At 39.1% G+C, this 13,107-nt stretch overlaps 1 protein-coding gene across 1 annotated transcript in view; it reads left to right on the top strand.

Annotated features, from left to right (window-relative positions):
• Positions 1–13,107, top strand: part of ARHGEF4 (Rho guanine nucleotide exchange factor 4) — a 250,864-nt gene that overhangs the window by 95,544 nt on the left and 142,213 nt on the right.

The raw sequence follows: 13,107 nt of genomic DNA, 5'->3' as shown, positions 1-13,107 counted from the left end.
TCTCAGTATAAAGAGATAGCTATTGGGTCTTCTGAATTTCCTAATAAAATAAAATGGCCTCTCCCCCAAAGCTAAGACCCGAAACAGGGTAACATGTGTTGGGTCAGGCACAAGAAAGAGTAACAAGGCTTGGGTTTTCTCATGAGTCACTGCTCTCAGGAGGAGGTAGGTTTTTTGAAATTCCAGAAAGAATACCCTTGGGGCTGTGAAAGAAAACCTCCCTATGCCTTATCCACCCCTGCATCTGTGTGCCCCTGCCCCTCCACTTCTTTAGAAAAATGGTATTATGTCTCCCTTGTGCCCAGCACTGTGCTGGTGCAAAAGGACCTCCAGTTCAACGTTAGTCTCCAGACAGAGCCAGGCAGTGCACACCCAGCTACACACTGCCTGCTGGTTCCTGGTGAGCCCCTCCCCTGAGCAACCCATCTGTCTGGAACCAGTAATGCTGGGCTGGGTCTGTGCTCTCCCTCCTGCCTACATCAGCCATCCAGGTACTCCTGTGGGTCTCTTGTCTCAGAACACATGCATTTTTCCTGTGTTCATGTATTTGCTGCTCTCTTGTCTTTCTACATGTTCTGATGTGCACACATATTAGGCTGTCCCTCTCCTCCCATAAGATGTGAAAGACAAAAAGAAATAGTAGCTAACATGGGTCACCCACTTCATGCCTGTCCCTTTTCTGGGCACCTTCCAGGTGTTTGCCTCAGGTCCACTACATCTGCTCTTTCCCTTATATAACACCTGGACAGACTGTGTGGGTCTTAACAAGCAGGGACGTGATAGCAAAGTGCCCGGGAAATGACTAGGCATGAAGTGGGTGTTAGATAAATGTTAGTTCCTGTACCTTTTTGTCTTTCACATCGTACTGGAGGAAAGGGAAGGCCTAGTGGGCTTGCACGTAAGAACATGTAGGAAGGGGCTTTTCTGGGTGGCTCAGTTGGTTATGCGGCTGCCTTTGGCTCAGGTCATGATCTCAGGGTCCTGGGATGGAGTACCACTTGCTCAGTGGGGTGTCTGCTTCTCCTTCTGCCCCTCCCCCTGCTTATGCTCTCTCTGTCTCTCTCTCTCAAATAAATAAATAAAATTTGAAAGAAAGAAGGAAAGAAAGGAAATAAATAAATGTAGGTAGACAAGGGAGCAGCAGATACCTGAACACAGGAATGGAAAGGGGAGGAATGCTTTCAAGTTTGCTCTAGCTGAAGCTCCTGAGCAATCATGGAACAAGAACCTCAACTTGGAGATATGAAGGCTCCCTTTTGTGGCTGCTCCTCGGAGAGCAGGCAATGATTGTAGGAGTAATTAGCAAGGAATTCAGTCAGCATTCCCATTTATTCCTTCCACAGTGCATTTAAAGAACAAGGGTTCTTTTATTCCAATACCCTAAGACAACCATGGTTTTTTTTTATGGCAAAGTTCAACCGTAATGTTTTTATTTTTTATCTTTTTTTATTTTATTTTTTCAGTGTTCCAAGATTCATTGTTTATGCACCATACCCAGTGCTACATGCGGTACATCCCCTCCTTAATACCCACCACCAGGCTCACCCATTTATTTCTCAGAGTCTCATGCTTTGCTAAGACAACCATTCTTAATATTTTAAGTTTTCTTCCAGCTTCTTTTCTGTAAGTATGTTTTATATATTTATGATGTTTGCGATAATGCCCTCTATAGTCTTTAATTTTCTATGAATTTGCATCCTGCACGTTGTTTCTTTAAAACTCCTTTAAGTTAAGAAATTCAGAGGTCATACAGAAAAGCATAATGCACAAATGTGTAGATAATATATTCTTGTAAAACAAAAACCAAGTAAGCACCCCAAGAAACACTATACCACCCCATCCCTTCCTGTAGTGCCCTCTCTTCTCTCTGACACTAACCACTGCCAACCTTTGTGGTACTCACTCCCTTGCCTTTCATTATAACTTTACTACTTAACTTTGCACCACCAAACCACATAGTTTATTTTTGCCTGTTTTTGAGCTTTACTTAAATAAAACCTTATTTGATTTCCTTTAAACCTATTCATTCTATTGTCTGCCTTCTTTTGCTCTAATTTTGTTAAGACTCATTCTTATCCTGTTTATCTAATGTTCTTTCATTTTTTCATTATAGAGAATTACTTTGAATCAGCATATTACACTGTGCTTATTAGTGAGCTATTGCTAGACTTTGGGGCTTTCTCCAGTTGCATCTGTTGTGAACAAGGCTGCTAGGATCATTTGTGCCCAGGTGCCTACTGTGCCTGCACATGCATTTCTCCCCAGTGCATTCAGAGGAGTGAGATGGCTGGCTCATTGGGGGATGCAGATCTTCAGCTTTACTAGATACTGTCAAATATTTTCCCAAAGTAATTTGCCAATTTATACTCCTTCCTTGAGATTTCTTTTGCTCCATATTATCATTAACATTTGTTTGGTATTATCAGTCTTGTTAATATTAGCCATTCTCCTAGGTACGGGTAGAGGTTGTCTCCTTGTGTTTTTAATTGGCATTTCCTCTATATCTATACTTATATGCTTATATGGCAATTTGGATATCCTCTCTGGGGACCTGTCTGACCTAATCTCTTGCACTATTTGTCTGTGAGGTTGCCTTTTTCTTACTAATGGTATATATTCTAGATACAATCCCATTATTGATTAAATATGACACAAATATTTCCCACTCCATGGCTTGTCTTTTTCCTTCTATAATGATATCTTTTGATGAACAGAAGTTCTTAATTTTGATGTTTTCATGTATATCCACATTTTCTCGACCCCAAATTTAGGGGATTGATAGAATCCCCTAAAAAACTTTTTAATTAAAGATTTTTACTCAGCATGAGAGACTATGGACTCTGAAAAACAATCTGAGGGTTTTGAAGGGACGGGGGGTGGGAGGTTGGGGTACCAGGTGGTGGGTATTATAGAGGGCACGGATTGCATGGAGCACGGGGTGTGGTGCAAAAATAATGAATACTGTTATGCTGGAAATAAAAAAAAAAAAAAAGATTTTTATTTATTTATTTATTTGACAGAGAGACAGAGAAAGAGCATGAGAGGGGAGAAGGTCAGAGGGAGAAGCAGACTCCTTGCTGATCAGGGAGCCCAGTGCGGGACTCTATTATGGTACTTCGGGATCACGACCTGAGCCAAAGGCAGTCGCTTAACCAACTGAGCCAACCAGGTGCCCTCCCCTAAATAACTTTTAACAAAGATTTCCTAGTCTTATTTTTTTCTTACATTTAGATTTCTGAGATGGCTAAAACTGGCTTTTGTGTTCTGTTGGTTGGTTTTTCTGTCTTTGTGCCAGTTCAGTGTCTCATCAGTGTAGCTATATAGGAAGTGTTGCTGTCCAGATGGTCAGATCCTCCCACCTGGTTCTCCTTCAATATGAACACTTTTTGAGTGCCAGCCATTCATCAGGCAATATTCTAACTGCTATGAATACAATGTGGAAGAATATATAAAGATCTCTGTCCTCAAAGGAGGCATGGTGGGAGTAAATAAATAATTGAGCAAATAAGATTATTTCAGATATTGAAGAGACTGTAAAAAACAAAAATGTAATTAAAAAATTGGAAAAGCTAATAGGATAGAGATTTGGGCGCTATGAGAGTCAGGCTCCCTTAGCTTGCAGGTTTGGAGTCTAAGGAGTTGAGCCAAGCTTTGGGTGATGAGAAGCCAGAAAATGAGGACTCTCAGGGCCAGTCCAACATTTCAGTGACATGGAAGACTCTCCTTGCCGAGAGACTGCCATATAATCGAGCTCCCCACAATGTTACCTCATACATGGGACAGCACAGCATGTTTGTGTAATGGAAAACAAAAGGAGGCAACATTTGGGTATGAAAAGTGCCACTTACATGTAGACATTTCTTCCCTTTTTAATTCAAGTTTCGGGGCAAAGAATCTATGATTCCAGGCAAGCAAGCTCTGCATCTTATCTATAAACTAATTTGTGCACACATGGGCTTGCACTCCTGGCTAAGGGGGTTTAAGGAAGAAGACCAAGATCAAGAGGGAGCAAGATGAGAAAGAACTGTGGATGGATGAGAGAAATGGAGAAAAGCTATAAGTTTTGAACAACTGTGCATTCTTGATTCCCACTCTGTTACTTCCTAACCATGATCCTTGCTGTAAGACCTCACTGGGGCTCTGTTTCCTTATTTGTAAGGGTCAGACAAGGTAATCTCTTGGGCCTCTGCTAGGTAGAATATCAACTTTCTGAATGAATGCTGGAGAGTTTTCCTGACCTTCCCCATGGTCTTCTCTGACTTTGAAAGCAAGGATCCAAAGTATGGTTTCTACTGAGAGATTTTAAATGAGCTGGGTAGGAGGGAATACATTGTGAACATTTTCTAACCTTTCTGATGGGAATGTAAAATAGTATAGCCACTCTGGAAAAAAAAAAAAAAGTCTGGTGATTTCTAATTAAACCTAACCTGGGCTTACCATATGACCCAGCAATTACCCTCGTGCACATTTATCTCGGGGAAATGAAACTTAGTTTACACATGAACCTACAAATAAATGTTCATAGCAGCTTTATTCATAATAACACCAAACTAAAACAACCTAGATGTCCTTCTACAGGGGAATGGTTAACAAACTGTGCTACATTCCTAAAAAATTGAACCATTGACGTATGCAACAACTTTGATGGATTTCAAGGGAATTATTCTGAATGAAAAGAAAAGCCAGTAGAAAAATGTAATGTACTGTAGGAATCCATTTATATAACATTCCTAAAATGAAAAAAAAAAATATATGGAGATGAAGAACAGATTGGCTGGGGCAAGATGGCAGAGAGGTAGGAGAGGGTGTTACAACTGGTCCCCTAAAGTGAGCTGATTATATACCGCAGTGCCCTTAAAACCCATGAAATCAGCTTGAAATGTAGGATTATACACTTCTGGATCTCTGTCAGGGCAGAAGACACTAGTGGTGAGAAACGTTTCAGGGTACGCCTTGCCTGGATCACAGTTGATACATTCAGCTACACATCCCTTCCGCCATCTCTCACCAAAATGAGTAGGTGTAAGAATGCCCAACAGAGGAAAAATTCAGAGACTGTGCCCTCTCCAGCAGAGCTGATGGATATGGACATAAACAGTATGTCAGAAAGGGAATACAGGGTAACAGTTACGGAGGCAATGGCTAGTTTGGAGAAAACCATTAACGACAACATGGAATCGATTAGGGCAGAACGGGAAGCCACCAGGGAAGAAGTTGAAAATGCTCTCAATGAGTTTCAATCTAATATGAATTCTTTAACAGCTAGGTTAACTGAAGCAGAAGATAGAATTAGTGATCCAGAGGACAAACTGATAGAGAAAAAAGATCTGGAGGAGGCCTGGAACAAACAGCTTAGAAACCATGAAAACAGAATTAGGGAAATAAATGATGCCATGAAACATTGCAATGTCACAATTATTAGAATCCCTGAGGGGGAGGAGAAAGAAAGAACATTAGAAGATATAGTTGAATAAATTCTTCATGAAAATTTTCCCAGTCTGGCAAATGTAACCAGCATTTGTGTCCTAGAGGCAGAAAGGTCTCCCCCCAAGATCATAGAATCTAGAAAGATCTCCATACAACTGATTGTGAAGCTGATGAATCATAATATTAGATAGGTGCTCTTGAGAGCAGCTAAGAGGAAGAGATTCCTTATGTACAGAGGAAGGCCTATGAGAATAACACCAGACCTGTCCACAGAAACCTGGAAAGCCAGAAAGGGCTGGCAAGACATATCCAGGGCACTAAATGAGAAGAACATGCAGCCAAGAATACTTTATCCAGCAAGACTGACTTTCAAATGGATGGAGAGATAAAGAGCTTCCAAGACCAGGAAGGTTTAAGAGTATGTGACCACCAAGTTGGCACAAGAAATATTAAGGGGGCTTCTATAAAAGAAGAAAGAACCCAAGAGTGTCATAAAACAGAAATTTATGGAGACAATTCTATAGAAACAAGGACTTCACAGGCAACACGATGTCAATAAAAATGTATCTCTCAATAATCAATCTCAATGTGAATAGCCTAAATGCTCCCATAAAATGGCACAGGGTTGCAAATTGGATAAAACGACAAGACCTGTCCATGTGTTGTCTACAACAGACCCATTTTGAACCTAAGGCTACATCCAGACTGAAAGTGGAGAGAAGCATCTTTCATGCCAGTGGGCCTCAAAAGAAAGAAAAGAGTAGCTATTCTCATATCAGATAAATTAGATTTTAAACTAAAGACTGTAGCCAGAGATAAAGGACACTACATCGTTCTTAAAGGGCCCATCCACCAAGAAGATCTAACAATTGTAAATATTTATGCCCCCAAAAAGGGAGGAGCCAACTAGGTAAGAGAACTGTTAATCAAAAAAGAGTCATAATGATACGAGTACATTAATAGTAGGGAATCTTACATGTCACTTTCAGTAATAGATCATCCAAGTAGAAAATCAATGAATAAGAGCATTGAATGACACGCTGGACCAGATGAACTGCATAAATATGTACAGAACATTCCACCATAAAACAACAGAATACTCATTCTTCTCAAGCACACATGGAACTTTCTCCAGAATAGACCACATACTGGGTCACAGATCAGGACTCAACCAGTAACAAAAGATTGAGATTATTCCCTGTATATTCTCAGGCCACAATGCTTTAAAACTGGAACTCAACCACAAGAAAGAGATTGAAAAGAATTCAAACACCTGGAAGCTAAAGACTACCTTGCTTAAGAATGTTTGGATCAACCAGGAAATCAAAGAAGAACTTCAACAATTCATGGAAACCAATGAGAATGAAGACACTTCAGTCCAAAACCTATGGGATACAGCAAAGGCAGTCTTAATTGGGAAATACATAGCCATCCAAGCCTCCCTCAAAAAAAAAAAAAAAATGGAAAATCCAGAATACAATAGCTCTTTTTACCCCCTTAAAGAACTGGAAAATCAACAACAAATTAAGCCAACTCCACACACAAGAAGGGAAATAATCAAGATTAGAGCAGAGATCAATGAGATAGAAACTAGAGATAGAGTAGAACACATCAACGAAACTAGAAGTTGTTTTTTTGAAAGAATCAACAAGATTGATATATCACTGACCAAACTAATCCAAAAGGAAAGAGAGAGGACCCAAATTAATAAAATTATGAATTAAAAGGGATAGATCATGACTAACAGCAAAGAAATAGAAACAATCATCATATATTATTATCAACAGTTATATTCCAAGAAATTAAGCAACCTAGACGAAATGGATGCATTCCTAGAAACCTATAAACTTCCAAAACTGAGTCAGGAAGAAATTGACAACCCGAATAGACCAATATCCAGTAACGAGATTGAAGCAGTGATCAAAAACCTCCCAAAAAACAAGACCCCAGGACCTGATGGATTCCCGGGGGAATTCTACCAAACATTCAAAGAAGAGGTAGTACTTATTCTCCTGAAGCTATTTCAAAAAATAGGAACAGAAGAAAACTTCCAGACTCTTTCTATGAAGCCAGCATTACCCTGGTCCCCAAACCAGGCAAAGACCCCACCAAAAAGGAGAATTTCAGACCAATATCCCTGATGAATATGGATGCTAAGATTCTTGACACATCCTGCCTAATAGGACCCAACAGTACATTTAAAAGATTATTAACCATGACCAGGTGGGATTTATTCCTGGGATGCAGGGGTGGTTCAACATTTGCAAATCAGTCAATCTGATAGAACAGATCAATAAGGGAAGAGAGAAGAACCACATGGTCCTCTAAACTGATGCAGAAAAAGCATTTGACAAGATATAGCATCCGTTCCTGATTAAAACGATTCAGACTACATGGATAGAGGGAACATTCCTCAACTTCATAAATCTGTCTATGAAAAACCCACAGCAAATATCATCTTCATTGGGGAAAAGCTGACAGCCTTCCCTTTGATATCAGGAACACAACAAGGAACACGCCCATTCTCACCACTATTGCTCAACATAGTATTAGAACTCCTAGCAATAGCAATCAGACAACAAAGAGAAATAAAAGGTATTCAAATTGGTAATGAAGAAGTCAAACTCTCTCTCTTTGCACATGACATGATACTTTATATGGAAAACCCAAAGGACTCCACCCACAAATTACTAGAACTCATACAGCAATTCAGTAGTGTGGCAGGAAACAAAATCAATGTACAGAAATAAGTTGCTTTCTCATACACTAACAATGAAAATACAGAAAGGGAAATTAGAGAATTGATTCCATTTACTATAGCACCAAGAATCAAAAGATACCTGGGAATAAACCTAACCAAAGAGGTAAAGGATCTGTACTCGAGGAACTACAAAACACTCATGAAAGAAATTGAAGAAGACACAAAATGATGGAAGACCATTCCATGCTCATGAATCAGAAGAATAAACATTGTTAAAATGTCTATACTGCCTATAACCATCTATACTTTCAATGCCATCCAGATCAAAAATTCACCAGCATTTTTCAAAGAGCTAGGACAAACAATCCTAAAATTTGTATGGAACCAAAAGAGACCCCGAATTGGTAAGGAAATGTTGAAAAAGAAAACCAAAACTGGGGCCATCACATTGCCTGATTTAAAGCTTTATTACAAAGCTGTGATCACCAAGACAGCATGGTACTGGCACAAAAACAGACACATAAACCAGTGGAATAGAGTAGAGAGCCCAGATATGGACCCTCAACTTTATGGTCAAATAATCTTCGACAAAACGGGAAAAAATATACAGTGGAAAAAAGAGTGTTTTCAATAAATGGCGCTGGGAAAATTGGACATCTATGTATAGAAGAATGAAATTCGACCATTCTTTCACACCATACACAAAGGTAAACTCGAAGTGGATTAAAGACCTCAACATGAGGCAGGAATCTATCAAAATTCTAGAGGAGAACATGGGCAGTAACTTCTTTGACATCAGACATAGCAACTTCTTTCAAGACACATCTCTAAAGGCAAAGGAAACAAAAGGGAAAATGAACTTTTTGGACTTAATCAAGATCAAAAGTTTCTGACATTGGGGATGGTATGTGCTATGGTGAGTGCTGTGAAGTATGTAAGTCTGACAATTCACAGACCCATACCCCTGGGGAAAATAATACAGTATATGTTAATAAAAAATTTTAAAAATAATAATAAAAGAAACTAATAAAAATGAAAAAGGAGGTAAAAAATCAAAAGCATCTGCACAGCAAAGGAAACAGTCAACAAAACAAAGAGACAACCTACCGAATGGGAGAAGATATTTGCAAATGACACTACAGATATCCAAGATCTATAAAGAACTCCTCAAACTCAACACACACAAAACAGAATATTATGTTAAAAAAAATGGGCAGAGGACATGAACAGACACTGCTCCAAAGAAGACATACAAAAGGCTAACAGACACATGAAAAAATGTTCGTCATCATTAGCCATCAGGGAGATTCAAATCAAAACCACATTGAGATACCACCTTACACCAGTTATAATGGCCAAAATAAACAAGACAGGAAACAACATGTGTTGGAGAGGATGTGGAGAAAGGGGAACCCTCTTACACTGTTGGTGGGAATGCAAGTTGGTGCAGCCACTTGGGAAAACAGTGTGGAGATTCCTTAAGAAATTGAAAATAGAGCTGCCCTATGACCCTGCAACTGCACTACTGGGTATTTTCCCCAAAGATACAGATGTAGTGAAAAGAAGGGCTACCTGTACCCCAATGTTCATAGCAGCAATGGCCATAGTTGCCAAACTGTGGAAAGAACCAAGATGCCCTTCAATGGACAAATGGATAAAGAAGATATGGTCCATATATACTATAGAGTACTATGCCTCCATCAAAAAGGATGAATACCCAACTTTTGTATCAACATGGACAGGACAAGAAGAGACTATGCTGAGTGAAATAAGTCAAGAAGAAAGAATCATGTTTCATACAGTTTCACTTACTTGTGGAACATAAGGAAAACACAGAGGATATGGGGAGATCAAGAGGAGAAGGGATTTGGGGGCAATTGGAGGGGGAGACAAACCATGAGAGATTGTGTATTCTGAGAAACAAAACTGAGGGCTTTGGAGGGGAGAGCTATGGGGTGTTGGGTGAGCCTGGTGGTGGATATTATGGAGGGCACGTATTGCATGGAGCACTGGGTGTGGTGCATAAACAATGAATTCTGAAACACTGAAAAGAAATTTAAAAAAGAAAAAAACGAACAGATAGGCCATAGCCAGAGGTTGAGGAGAGGCCTGTGGATGTGGTAATAAAAGAACAAAAGAATCCTAAAGTGTTGACATATCTTGACTATGTTGGTAGATTCCTGAACCTACGTAAGTGATAAAACAGCACAGAACTAACAGAACTAAATAAACACACACACACACACAGAGACACACACACACACACCCCTGCAAGGAAAACTGGGAAATCTGAATAGGATCTGTGGGTTGTATCAATATCCTGGCTGTAGGAGCGCCTGGGTGGCTCAGTGGGTTAAAGCCTCTGCCTTCGGCTCAGGTCATGATCCCAGAGTCTTGGGATCGAGCCCTGCATCGGGCTCTCTGCTCAGCAGGGAGCCTGCTTCCTTGTCTCTCTCTCCCTGTTTCTCTGCCTAGTTGTGATTTCTGTCTGTCAAATAAATAAATAAAATCTTAAAAAAAAATATCCTGGCTGTAATATGCAACATTCTATAAGATGTTACCATTCTAAGAATCTGAGTACAAAGTACACAGGATTTCTCTATACTATTTCTTACATCTGGGTGTATATCTACAATTATATCAAAATTCAAAGTTTAGTTTGAAGAAAATATTTATATCATTAAATTAATACCTGGATGGTATATATGCATTAGAAATCTCAGCCAGTTCTCTATTGTTTTGAACAATTAGGTTGCTTATCACTTTTTAACATAAATAAGGCTATATTGAACATCTTTGTAGATAAGCTTCTCAAAATGTTTTATTCTCCCTCCTTTTTATTTTCGTTACTTTTAAAATTATCAAAATTATGCATACACATAGCTATAAAATCAAATGTTACTTAGATAATGTTTTTCTTTTTTTAATTAACATATAATGTACTATTTGTTTCAGGGGTACAGGTCTGTGAATCATCAGTCTTACACAATTCACAGCACTCACCATAGCACATACCCTCCCCAATGTCCATCACCCAGCCACCCAATCCCACACCCCTCCCCTCCAGCAACCCTCATTTTGTTTCCTGAGATTAAGAGTCTCTTGTGATTTGTCTCCCTCCCCAGTCCCATCTTGTTTAATTTTCCCTCCTTTGCCTCCCAAAACCCCCCACCCTGCCTCTCAACTTCCTCATATCAGAGAGATCATATGATAATTGTCTTTCTCTGATTGACTTATTTTGGTTAGCATAATACCCTCTAGTTCCATCCAAGTCATTGCAAGTGGCAAGATTTAGGGGGTTTTGATGGCTGCATAGTATTCCATAATGCTTTTCAGGTGTTAACACACATATAAACCACCTGGGCTCCATTGAGGGACAGGTCCTGATTCAAATGTTTGGATGAGGCCTGAGGTTTGCATTCTGACACGTATCCAGGGGCTGTAACTGCTGGTCCTCGCCCTCACTAGCAGTAGTTAGAGGTTAGAAGATTTGAAGAGGTTAGAAGACATCCTTTGGAAGTAACAGCCAGCTGGCTCGTTCCTCCCTGCCCAGAGACAACCAAGTTAGGGTTTTTTTTTTTTTTTAAAGACTTTATTTATTTATTTGACAGAGAGAGATCACAGTAGACAGAGAGGCAGGCAGAGAGAGAGAGAGGGAAGCAGGCTCCCTGCTGAGCAGAGAGCCCGATATGGGGCTCGATCATGACCTGAGCCGAAGGCAGCGGCTTAATCCACTGAGCCACCCAGGCGCCCCCAAGTTAGGTTTTAATAGTAATTTCAAACTTCTATTTTGACTTATTGTTTTTAAATACTATGTATTAACCTCCAGTTTTGATAGTCATGAAGATTCAGCATCTTGCATTCCATCCAGTCTCCTTTTCCACCCTCCTAATACCATCCTTCTAGTATATAGTTAAATCAGTAACAAGTTTTCTATCCTTATGGATATGAAAGTATTCTTCAGTGTAAATCCAAGTGGTAGGCTTCAATGGCATTTTTTTTTGTTTTTTTTTCCTATAGTTAATATTTGTTGAATTTTTCATATGTGTGATTTTTCTATAAATCTATCCTTAAATATGACTGTAAGATCACTTATAAACTATTTTCCAAATATTCAAACATGTCAGCATTCTATCAAGTCTCTATTTTTTTCTAGAGACCTTCCTGCCAGAACCCTCTGACCTCCTGCTATACTTTGGACTAGTTGTTCCCAGGAATTCTACATAGCTTTCTTCTCTAGTTTCCTGTTTCTTGGATCCTGGGTCTTCCTCTACTCCTTTATTGTGTACAAGAACATCCCCTACTAGCTTCCTAAGAAAAGGTATTTAGGAGGAATTGTTTTTTAAATTTTTGCATGTCTGGAAAAAAATACCCTTTTAATTTTTATACTTGATGGATAGCTGGGCTTTGTATAGAATTTCCTTCTAAAAAGTGAAGACATTGAAATGCTATGTTCTAATACCAAAATTGCTGGTGAGAAGGGTGATAATGTCATTCCAGGCAGTCCTGCATAGCTTGGTTCATTTTGTTTGTTTTTCTTTAGAAGCTTTTAGGGTTCTTTCTTTTATTCCTGGTATTATGAAATTTCTTAGCGAAATTCTGGATATATGTTTCTTTTTATTCATTGTGCTAAACATTCAGTGTACCCTTTAAATCTGAAGTCTCTAAACCTTCAGTACCAGAAAAAAATTAGGTATTATTAATTGATTAGGTATAATTAATTTGATAATTTCCTTCTCTCCCTTTACCCCTGGAGCTCCTGTTAGAGGTTGTAATTCCTTGACAAATATTTAATATTCTTACCTTTTCTGTGTTTCATCTCTATATCTTCGTTTTATTTTGGAGGGAGGAGAGATTTTCTCAAACATATTTCCAGCCCTCCTATTGAATATTTTCAATGTTCTCTAATTTTATTTTGTAATAAAAATGGCTTTCTCCTGGTTATATGACTAATATGTGCTCATTACAAAGAATTCCAA

Source organism: Mustela erminea, chromosome 8 (assembly GCF_009829155.1).
Source record: "Mustela erminea isolate mMusErm1 chromosome 8, mMusErm1.Pri, whole genome shotgun sequence".
Lineage (NCBI taxonomy): Eukaryota > Metazoa > Chordata > Mammalia > Carnivora > Mustelidae > Mustela > Mustela erminea.
This window is presented reverse-complemented; position numbering and strand designations above follow the sequence as displayed.